The 12,387-nt window shown below is 38.8% G+C and overlaps 1 protein-coding gene across 2 annotated transcripts in view; it reads right to left on the minus strand.

The window, feature by feature from the left end:
• Window positions 1-12,387, minus strand: part of LOC106877725 (inverted formin-2) — a 177,980-nt gene that overhangs the window by 121,766 nt on the left and 43,827 nt on the right. The gene's annotated exons all lie outside the window — the stretch shown is intronic.

Here is a 12,387-nt window from a genome sequence, read left to right on the forward strand (position 1 = left end):
CCCCCCCCCCCACACACACACACAAACACACCGCAGTCGACGCCACCACCGCCACTACTGTACCACAAGTTACAACACCATCACGTTCTGTTCCCTCATCACCACCTTCACAACTACCACAGCAGCCGTTACTGCGACACCACCACCACCACCACCACCACCATCATTGCACCACTGCTACCACTACCAACACAGCCAGAGTATGTCAAGAGAAAGGCCACAACTAACCTGTACATACAACCAGGATATAACCACCAGCAACCACCACCACTACTACTACTACTACTACTAATACTACTACTGCTGCTGCTACTACAACTACTACCACGACCGCCGCCATTGGCAATACTATTACGACTACAACTACCACTACCACCGCAACTACTATTACTAATACTGCTACCACCACTACTACCATCATATCCATCACCACTATTACTACCAGCACCACCACAACTGCCATCACCACCATCACAGCACCACCATCACCACCACTACTACTACTGCTGCTGCTGCTACTGCTGCTGCCTGCTGCTGCTTGCTGCTGCTGCTGCTGCTGCTGCAACAGCAATGCGGAATATGTGAACAGACAGGAAACGCTACAATTATGTCCACTCCAAGCATTACATCATTAACGTGTTTAATTGTCGGTAGTGGATTGGCTTTTGTTGCTCTAATTATCTCCAACTTAATCTCCCTCTCTCTCTCTCTCTCTCTCTCTCTCTCTCTCTCTCTCTCTCTAAGTCTCATTCTTTTTATAACAGCACAGTACACCCTCTCTCTTCCGCTCCCCGCTTTTAATGGCACAATACAGTGTGTGTGTGTGTGTGTGTGGCTCAATGAAGCCAGGGCTCCCGCAGTTCAGTGTGTGTGCGTGTGACTCAGTAGGGTTAGGACTTTATAGTAGAGAGGAGAAATCCTTAACAAAGCCAAGTATTCAATAGTATAGAGTTTAATGTTCTTGTTTTGCCCCCAGATCAACCCGAATTGAGCAGTCCTATATTCACAAGAGTAACAGCCATGACTATCCAAACCATTTGTATATCTAAGACATTATCCAACGTAATTTCTATTTACTTATTTTTGGCTAGTAGACGTGGTGTTGTTGTTAGCCACAGCTCAGTCCGGATTGAGAAAGCCAATATTCAGAGGCGTACCATCCGCGACCATCCAGCCTTTTGTAAATCTAAGATGTTCAACGTGTTAGCGGTGATATTTTTGTTTAGCCCTAGGTCAGTCCGGATTGAGTAGACCTATATTCACAGGCGTACCATCTTCGACCATCCGGCCTTTTGTATATCTCAGACATTGTCCAACGAGTTCGTTTTTTGTTTTCACTCATTTATTTATTTATATTATTATTATTATTACTATTATAAATATTATTATTATTATTATTATTATTATTATTATTATTATTGTTAATATAGTTGTGATGCGAATTGAAAGGATCTGGTTGCTGTTACTAGCAATTCGAGCGAGCACATTTTGGGTCCCCGGTGCAGAATGTGACCCAGTGATGCAATACAATATTTTAATGTAGTTCCTATGGTAGATTATACGTGCAGTATGGTCGAACGATTAAGAAATTGGCACCACAATCACGAAGTCTTGGGTTCGATCCCACAGTATAGCATCCTGGATTGATGTCTTTTTGCATATCCTCCATGTCCTCCAAGCTTTGTGAGGAAAATTGGGTTGACAGAAATTGTGTGAAAGCCAGTCGGATGGACTATACCTGCAGTTTAAAAATCCACCCTTGACATTCACTGTGCCAGAGTGATTCTGCCTAAAGATTACGCTAAATGTATGTGTCTGTGGAATACTCAGCCACTTACATGCTAATTTAATGAGCAGTTAATTCAGTTGAGTGAGCAATTAAATATCCATCGTCGAAACTGCTGGAGGATCTAATTACATGCAGCATAAGTGAGGGCGCATGGTTCAGTGGTTAGAGCGTCGGGCTCACGATCATGAGGTAGTGAGTTCGATTCCCGGACAGGGCTGTGTGTTGTGTTCTTGAGCAAAACGCTTTTATTTCACGTTGCTCCAGTTCACTCAGCCGTAGAAATGAGTTGTGACATCACTGATGCCAAGCTGTATCGGCCTTTGCCTATCCCTTGGATAACATCGGTGGCGTGGAGAGGGGAGGCTGGTACGCATGGGCAACTGCTGGTCTTCCGTAAACAACCTTGCTCGGACTCGTGCCTTGGAGGGGACATTTCTAGGTGCAATCCCATGATTATTCATGACCGAAGGGGGTCTTACTAAGATTATAGTTATCTAGTGGTTCTCAACTGGTGTCCACACGACGCTTGAGGGTTCATATAAGATTATGTTAAAATTTATGCGTAATAAATCCCTTATTCATCTACAATACACAAAATATTTCAATTTCTTTATTCAATCCCTAATAATATTTAATTATAAGAATATATTAAGATTTTTTAAAACATCGAATGGCTATGGGGGGTCCACAGGAATAAAATAGAAATCAGGGCTGTTCTTCATAAGCAGAAAACGGTTGAGAACCAATGTACTAGAATGTTGCCTGTCATATGATGGACAACTTTGGAAGCATGCTTTGGTCACTACAGGTAATATGAAGAAATATATCAAACGAGTACATACAATAATTATAGTTTAAGTTTTATGTAATTTCTTGGTACTTACACTAAATGAAATGAATATTACTTTTTTTCAAAAGAAAAATATTTATATTATCAAAATAAGATTAGATTAAATGTAACGAATTTCTCATTAGTATATTTGTAATAAATATATGTTGTTATCAATAGCTATTTTGCTTGTTATTATTAATGTTATCAACATAATTGTAATCTATTCTTCGAAAACCTTTCTCTATAAAATTTCATTTAAAAATATGTATTTCTCGGAAACGTTTAAGACACTCATCCTGCAAATTCTTATGCTAATTCTCTCTCTCTCTCGTTCTCTCTATCTCTCTCTCTCTCTATCTCTCTCTCTCTATCTCTCTCTCTCTCTTTCTCTCTCTCTCTTTCTCTTTCTCTATCTCTCTTTATCTCTCTCTCTCTCTTTCTCTCTCTCTCTTTATCTCTCTCTCTCTATCTCTCTCTCTCTATCTCTCTCTCTCTATCTCTTTATCTCTCTCAAGCGCTTTTGGGCAGCGAACCGGTGAACAAACAACACAAACACATTGAGCATGTGCGATCGATTATATATATATATATATATATAGGCGCGGGAGTGGTTGTGTGATAAGAAGCTTGCTTCCCAACCACATGGTTCCAGGTTCAGTCCCACTGCGTGGCACCTTGGGCAAGTGTCTTCTACTATAGCCTCGGGCCGACCAAAGCCTTGTGGGTGGGTTTGGTAGACGAAACTGAAAGAAGCCCGTCGTATATATATATATATATATATATATGCATATATGTGTGTGTGCCTCCCCACCGTCGCTTGACAACCTAATGTTGGTGTGTTTATGTCCCCCGTAACTTAGCGGTTCGGCAAAAGCGACCGATAGAATAAGTACTAGGCTTACAAAGAATAAGTCCTGGGGTCGATTTGTTCGACTAAAGTGGTGCTCCAGCCTGGTCGCAGTCAAATGACTGAAACAAGTAAAAGAATAAAAGAATAATATATACACACACATATATATATATATACACATACATACATATATATATATATATGTGTGTGTGTGTGTGTATGTATATATATATATGATGTAAAGCTAAACTGGAAACATCAACCAATTAACCAACATTTACATTAGTTATTAAAATAGAGCTTATTGGATGACACTCAGTGCAGTATGCAGTGCTACGTTACTTTGCCAAAAAAAAATCATTTATACAGGACAGGAGTGGATAATGGAGAGTCGAGTATGACATCCGGTTGGGGATTCCCAACAGAAGCAATTTCATTTCTCTATTTTTATTTATTTGCTTACTCATCTATTTATTTTATAACAGAAATGGTTGGCAGTAGTGTCGCTGGTTACAAGATTCCAAAGAACCATTCAATGGTTTACTGCAGGGGTTTTCAAACTTTTTGACTTGCGGACCCCTTTATATTTCAGGTTTTACCGTAGGGACCCCCTTATAAACGCTTATGAAATTTATACATAAATATTTGCTTAAAATAACATATATTTTTACATTTATTTATTTAACAGTATTTAACAAAATAGGTTTATTGTCAATTAAAAGATTTCGATTAAAAAACATATATAAAATCAAATTGCCCATAAAAAGTATTTGCTGTCCACGGACCCCCTGTCTTGTCCTTGCGGATCCCCTGTGGTCCGCGGACCACAGTTTGAAAACCCCTGGTTTACTGAATTTAATTGACAAGGCAGTAGGATCTATGATTTGATCGCTGCAGAACAAACATCTCAAGGAACTTCGTCTGTGAAGTCTTGTTTTTAAGTTTTCTATCTGACTGCATTTGCTGCACACACACACACACACACACAGTTATTACTCCTGATGATTTCACATTATCCCACGGTCATCGTCTTTATCATAACGACAGTCATCAGTCTTTTTAACACTACCATCGATACCAGAATTAACACCACCCACGTCTTATTCATTTTTCAACTCTAGTTTTCATTGTTCCCTTCCTATTAACCCATCAACACGGCCATCCATACTATAAGTACTGACACAATATAAGCCCCCTCCCACATACCACCACCACCAACAACACCACCAACAACAACAACAACAACAACAACAACAGTTCTCTTGTTAGTCAGCGCTCGACATATTGACGGTCGAAACAAAATACCTTTTGTTGGACTCATTGTCATCATGAAACATACGCACACACACACATACATTAACTCACACACACACACACACACACATATACATGCGTATATGCATATCAACGTCTGTGTGTATACTTACACGAACTTTCTCACACATATATGTCTGTACGTGTACAAACATGCAAACACACACACACACACACACACACACACACACACACACACACATACACACGCACTCACACGCACATACGCGCGCGCGCGCATTAACATATATAACGTATGCACACAAACGCATACGATGAACTTTCGTTAATCAAATTAGAAAAAAAATCATTAATAACAGAATAATAAACATGTGTGTGTGTGTGTGTGTGTGTGTGTGTGTGTGTGTGTGTGTGTGTGTGTGTGTGCAGTGCGTGCGTGGTGTGGAGTGCGTGCGTGGTGTTGTTGCTGTTGTTTGCACGTGCTTGTCTCTGTGTGTGCGTGTGCGCTTGTGTCTATGTGAGTGTATGGTTGAGTCAGTTAAAGTTCCGTCTTGGCAGCAGAAGAGTCGACATCTGTTACTCCCATGCAAACCGACACCGTGCAATAATCGTGGCAGAAATACTTAGCTCCGATCATTTTTAGTCTTTGCACGTCAAAAGATACAATGTTGTCCATAAGGATGTTATCCATATTGGATAGCTGTCCGAAGGTCCCTCGGGTTTGATAGGGAATTCCATGTTTAATCTATATATACCGCGGATTGCTGTCTGTCAATGATTTAATTCTACAAGCAGTACCAGTATCGTCTTAAGGTATGAGTATACAAGATTTGGGGGCTTTATCGGTCTAGGGGGCTCAATTCTGATCTATGTGCGCTGTGGATTGTTGTTATAAATAAATAAATAGTATAGAGTTCACTGCATTGATTTCCCAAGAGACTTTATAATGTGGTTAAGTCAGCCCTGGGCTGCAATACATTGCCTTGTCTGGGAAAGGCAGGTGTGGCTTATGAGGGTTTTAAGGTGACACAAGAAAAATACCGAAGTATCAAAAGTTGTTGATTGCTAATCAGTAAGTTAAGTATAGTTTATAAGCTATATTTAGTTTAGAAAAATAGGAGAGTAGGACAGATAGCCTTTCAAAAAAAATCACTCTGACAGGGAGAGAGAGAGAGAGAGAGAGAATCAAACGCGGTCATACATGAGACGCTATTGACAATCGGCTTATGTGAACGATGAAAACTGATAATTATCAAAAAACGATAGGGTGACACACGCTTACATTTTTTCGAACTCTCTCTCTCTGTCTGTCTGTCTCTCTGTCTCTCTCTCTCTGTCTGTCTGTCTCTCTGTCTCTCTCTCACTCTCTCTCTCTCTCTCTCTCTCTCTCTCCCTTATCTCTCTCTTTTCTCTCACTCTCTCATTCTTTCTCTCGCTCTCTCTCTCTCTCTCTCTTTCTCTCTCTCTGTTCATTTATTCACTTATCTCTCTTTCCCTTTCTGTTCACTTATCTCTCTTTCTCTCTCTTTTGTTTACAAACAATCTCACAGTCTATTTAACTAAATCATTTACAAGAGCGCAACATTCTCTATTACTCTTATTTTCTTTGGAATTGCATTCTCTCATGTTCACATAATCGTAACCAAGCCACAACATTAATCTCGTTTTCCTACGTTATTCTGTTTGTTTCTTTTCTTTGAACTGTCTAATTATTAAAGATAGTATATGGACATATAATTTACAGAGCTGTGACTACAGTGACTAGACTACATACAATCTGTTTGGGTGCAAATATATGTTGCTACAGAACAGGACACTATGCATACAACAGAGGACGCAAAGCAGAAAAAAAAAACGTAGGTAACACACATTCGTGCAGGTATGACTGTGTAGTTAAGAAGCTCATTTCGCAACCACGAGGATTTGGGCGCTTCGCGTTGACCAACTTCCTTGTTAGTAGAATTTGGATGATGAAAATTGTAAGTTGTCATAGGTATATATATATATATGTGTGTGTGTGTGTGTGTGTGTGCGTGCATATATGTGTGTGTGCGTGCATATATGTGTGTGTGTGTGTGTGTGTGTGTGTGTGTGTGTGATTTAAAGAAAACAGAAAATGGAGAAATATTGATGAACAACAATTGACTTACATCAATTATTATTTATTAATTCAATACAAACAGACTGCATCCCATCTAACAGCTGTTTCTGCTTCCAATGTTGTATGGTATTGCCATTGATATGCCAAAAATATTTATCATATTTGGTAATAATCCCGATCTGAAACATGGGGCTTCATCAGAGTAAAGAATAAATAAAGAAGATGAGCTTAGAGAGGACTTAACATCCCAAAGAGATACACAAAGAAATACACAAGCAAAATGGTATGATTACAACCTTATTCAACTTTCCCTTTTCTCTTCTATATTAAAACAGTAAGAGCTACCAAGAATGAAAAATAGTAGAAGAGTCATTGAATAGTGAGAGAGGTGTAAAGCATGAGGAATACTAGAAGTGTCATTGAATAGTGACATACGGGGCTGAAAAAAAATTATATGCTAGTGTTCAGCCAATACGATCCACTACAATCCCTGAAAGCGGTGCTCTAGCATGGTCGCTGCTCAGACACAAAACCAGTAAAACAATACCACTTCTAATTACATGTACATATAGACATCTATATATACGCCGCGCACAATTTCATATACCCACTACATAATTACTTAATATAGATCATACAAAATTACATACACATAATACATCAAACTACCAAATAGCTAAAATGCATATAATTATATCAACATACACATAATTACAAATATACACTTGCATATATAATCACATTTACACCCAACACATAATTACATATGTATAACTACATACAACTGCACATAATTACGTATAAATGACGTCATGACACGATCATAAATGAGGGTTTTTTTGTTGTTTCTTACAGATATATGGAGCGAGTTGGCAGCTGTGACATTCATGCATTTTCCAAAGTTTTAAAGGTGGAAAACAAAAGTGGGTGTGTGGTTAAGACACTTGCTTTGCAATCACGTGGTTTCAGTTCAGTTCTCCAGCGCAGCATCTTGGGCAAGATCTTCTATTATAGTCCTGGGTGGACCAATGCTGTGTGAGTGTATTTGATAGACGGAAACTGTGTAGATGCCCTTCGTGTATGTGTGTGTGTATTTAAGCGGATGTGTATCTTTGTGATTGTGCTTGTTCCTCTCACCACTACCGCTTGCCAACCGGGGTTGGTTTGTTTACGTCGTCATAACTTGCCAGTTCTTCAGGAGAGACCGATAGAATAAGTACAGTGTTTACTGGAGTCGATTTCTTCGACTAAAAAAAGACCCTTGGAGGTGGTGCCCCAGCATCACCGTAGTTTAATGACTGAAACAATGGAAAAAATATGGAATAAAGGTTTCCTTTTACTCGGCTCAAACTACCACAATACAGCTCTAAATATGTAAACATTGAACTATACAGCACCGAAACTCCTCACAAACAGGGATGTCCTGAACTACTAACGCAGGCTCAAATTTCCTGAGAAACAATATGGCATGTAACAGCCACAGATATCATATTCACACTTACGTAAATAATACTACGTAAGTAAATCTATTTGGGGAACACGAATAAAATATTTGTTTTCACGTGTGTTTAGCATTAAGAAACAAGGAAGTGGTTTTAGTTACCATCTCAGCGGCCACAAATGATTAGTGGCGAGGTAGCGCTGTGAATAATAAAATACTTGACAGTGATAGGCTACCCCTACAATGGTGCTATATACGGATAGAGGAACTGTATCTTTTGTACACCAGTGTACAACCACGTTTTGCTAATAGACCTTTTTGATTCCTATTTTATTTGGGTGGATCCTCATGCCTATTCAGTATTTCAAAAAAGTCCTGTAATAGTCTTATAATTAAATATTATTAGGAATTGTATAAAATAATTGTTAAAATATGTTGTGTACTGTAGAAATATAACCAATTTATTACACAAAACATTAACAACAAAATCTTGTATAGACACCTGATGGTCAAATGGACCCAGTTGAGAACTACTGCTTAAGATCGTATTTTCGATTCCTGGACCGGGTAGCACTTCATGAAGTGCCTTGAGCGAAGCACTTTATTTCACTTTGCAGCTGTCATACTATCAATTCTCCATAAGGTCAAAAGTGCTAAGGACGAGCGGGTGACTACGTAGGAGCCTAAAATAGTAAGCTAAAGCATGGTGCATACTACTAAGTTATATTTGCTAACGACTGACGGCTATAATTGATTATTCTTTATTTTGTTTATGTTTTCTTTTTGATCATACGTATCATCGTTAAAACATGTACGAAATACAGAGACAGACAGAGAGAGACAGATCAATTACTTGGTGCATCAAAATTGTTTTTTCTTCTAAAAATCGTAACAAATCTAGTGGTGCTTGAAATCAGGACGAACTTAAAATACTGAACAACTTTTTTTATAATGTGGAGGAAAACCAGATTCTTCGTAGCTCGGCTTTCACAAGAAGGCCAGAAATTATTTCACGAATAAGATACTTACTGACTACCTACAAGACATACTATTTTTGTTGGCATATAAAAGTGGCTTGATTTCGCAAAAAAAATCACCCAGGTCCTATATGCGAAGTTGAACTTCCAAATGAATATTACAAGCATTATGAACTAAAAACGTTTTCTCTTGAATATGCACTGCTGAAATTAGGGTCCGTTTAATATACCCGCGCGTCTTTTATGCCATCGAATGCTGTAAATGTTTCCCCAAACTACAATGCTGCTTATATACAGGGTAATTCAAAATAAATAGTACAAAAAGAAAACATGCATGTGAGTATTGTAATGAATATATTGCAAAAATACAGACGTAACACGAAAGGTTAACTCTTCAAGTTTCTGCTGATAGTCACAGATGTTCAATGTAGGTGCCCATTGCCACACGGCAGACGTCTACAAGATAGTCTAGTTCTTGTCACACCCGTACCAGCATAGCCTGGTCATTTGAGTCGACCACATTACTTACAGAATTTCGAAGTCATCCTTAATTGAATAGAACCTTATCAACCAGGGAGGGTCTGATAGGGCTTTCAAGGTTTACACACACGAACACACACACACACGAACACACACACACACGAACACACACAGACAGGTAGACAGGTAGACAGACAGACAGACAGACAGATAGATAGATAGATAGATAGATAGATAGATGCATACATATTGTTTGTGGTAGATCGGCCTGTTTGTGTATATTGTATGTGTGTTTATTTACTGTTTGGTAGAGTACATATTTATTAATTTTTACAAAGGAAAGATTGATAGTGACTTCAAAGTTTCGGTTTACCAGCCGTCGTCGAACTCATAGCGTATGCTAACTCCATACTGCAAAGTTAATTTTTTTTTTTTTTGTAAAATTAATAAAAATGTACTCCACTAAAAAATATTGAGTGGCTTTTCAATATTATGTTAAATTGCTTTTATTCATAACTACATTAAAAACAAATGCGTGTGTGTGTGTGTGTGTGTGTGTGTGTGTGTGCGTGTGCTTCAATGTGTGCGTGCACGCGCGTGTGTGTATAGAGAGGTAGAGGCAGAGAAAGGAGAATGAGCGAGAGAGAGAGAGGGAGAGAGAGAAAGAGAGACAGAAATAAATAAATAAATAAATAAATAAATAAAGTGGGAGAGAGAAAGAGAGTTGGTAATTAGGTGGAGCGAGAGAAATTGAGAAGAGAAAGCTTATATTAATAAACGGTAAGAGGAAAACAACAGAAAGGCGATGGTATTTACACACACACACATACCCATACCCGTACATACACATACACACACATACACGTACATGCACACATAAATATAGGTGTGTGTGTGCATGAGTGTGTATGTCCCTTTATGTGTGTGTTTGTATGTATGTGTGTGTGTTTTCATGTGTCTGTATGTATGCGAGTAGGCAGTGTATGTGTATAGGAATAAAAATGACAGAAATGAAGTGAAAGAGAAATAATGACGGTTAATATCAAATATGAGAGAGGGAGAGAGAGAGAGAGAGAGAGACAGAGACAGAGACGACAGACAGACAGAGAGAGACAGACAGACAGACAGAGAGAGAGAGGGAGAGAGAGAGAGAGACAGAGAGACAGAGAGACAGAGAGACAGAGAGACAGACACAGAGAGAGAGACAGACAGAGAGATACAGACAGACAGACAGAGACAGACAGAGAGAGACAGACAGATAGAGAGAGAGACAAAGACAGAGAGATGGGGAGGGAGGGAGGGAGGGACAGAGAGAGAGAGAGGAAGAGAGATATGGAGAAAGAGATGGATAGAGATGCAGGAAGTGATGGGAGAGAGAGAGGTGGTGAGAGGGAAGTAGAACGAGAGAATGAGATGGAGAAGAAGAGTGAGAGACGATGAAGGAAAGACACGAGAAGAATGAAGTGAAAAGAAAGAAGGACACGAAAGAAGAGTGGAAGAGAGAAAAGTCAAAGATGGAATGGTTCGTAGACAGCTGTTAGACAGTTTCTCAATGTTTTTATTATTTTTAATGACTTTGATGTAATGACTATCAAAATATCCAAATAGCCCTACCCCAGATTAATTTCAAACAACCAGCTTTTCCTTTAATGAATAATTTCAATTTTATATACTGACTAATTTATTTTTATTGCTCCATTAATTAGCCAGGCGTGGTGGGATTATGTGTTTTTTTTTTCTTTTTTAAATATTTCTTTCGTATTTTCCAATGATTAATTAGTGAAAGGGAAGTGGTAAGGTGGTAAAGTGTTTAGATATTTGAACGGATGCCCATGATGGTTGAAATTCGTGCGGTCGGTGTCCAGTTTTGTTTGAACAGTTATAAGTCAATATTCAGAGAATGGAAAATGTAAGGAAAGAAGGTATTCTAGAGAGGAAAAGAGTGAGTGAGTGAAGTAGTCAGTGGAGTATCTAGAGGTGTGATGTCATTGATGTGTAACAGGAAGAAAGGTGGACAGCTTTGCAAGTATGCATTTAGATAGTTCAGAGAAACGTACGTATGTCGTAAGTCGTATTAAAAGAAGCGGAGCGATGAGGCAGTGTGGTGACAGTGCAGAAAGAGCGTGTAAGCAGCGTCAAAGCAGTGTGGAAAAATCAGAGCCCATTCAACAAAACCCGGTGTGCTTTTAGAAAAACTATGATTATCTCAAATGGGAAGGAAGGAAAAGATCGCGAAATGGGGGAGGGACAGAAATATGAGAAAATGAAATTTTTTGGAGAAAAACAAATCTTGCCGTATCATAATATAATTCTCATTGTAAGGCGGCGAGCTAGCAGAAACGTTAGCAGTATTTAGTCTGTCTTTACGTCCTGAGTTCAAATTCCGCCGAAGTCGACTTTGCTTTTCATCCTCTCGGGGGTCGAAAAATTAAGTACCAGTTGAGTACTGGGTCGATCTAATCGACTGCCACCCCCATCTCCCCAAAAATTTCGGGTCTTGTGCCTAGAGTAGAAAAGAATATAATTCTCATTGTATGAAACACGGGAATAAATAAAAAGCGTTGAAAAAAAAATAAAAAGGGAAAATATCCAATATTTTCTCGCTAAGATAGTTATAGGGATACCAAAATCTCTTAATCCCC

This window comes from Octopus bimaculoides, chromosome 13 (genome assembly GCF_001194135.2).
Source record: "Octopus bimaculoides isolate UCB-OBI-ISO-001 chromosome 13, ASM119413v2, whole genome shotgun sequence".
Classification (NCBI taxonomy): Eukaryota; Metazoa; Mollusca; class Cephalopoda; order Octopoda; family Octopodidae; genus Octopus; species Octopus bimaculoides.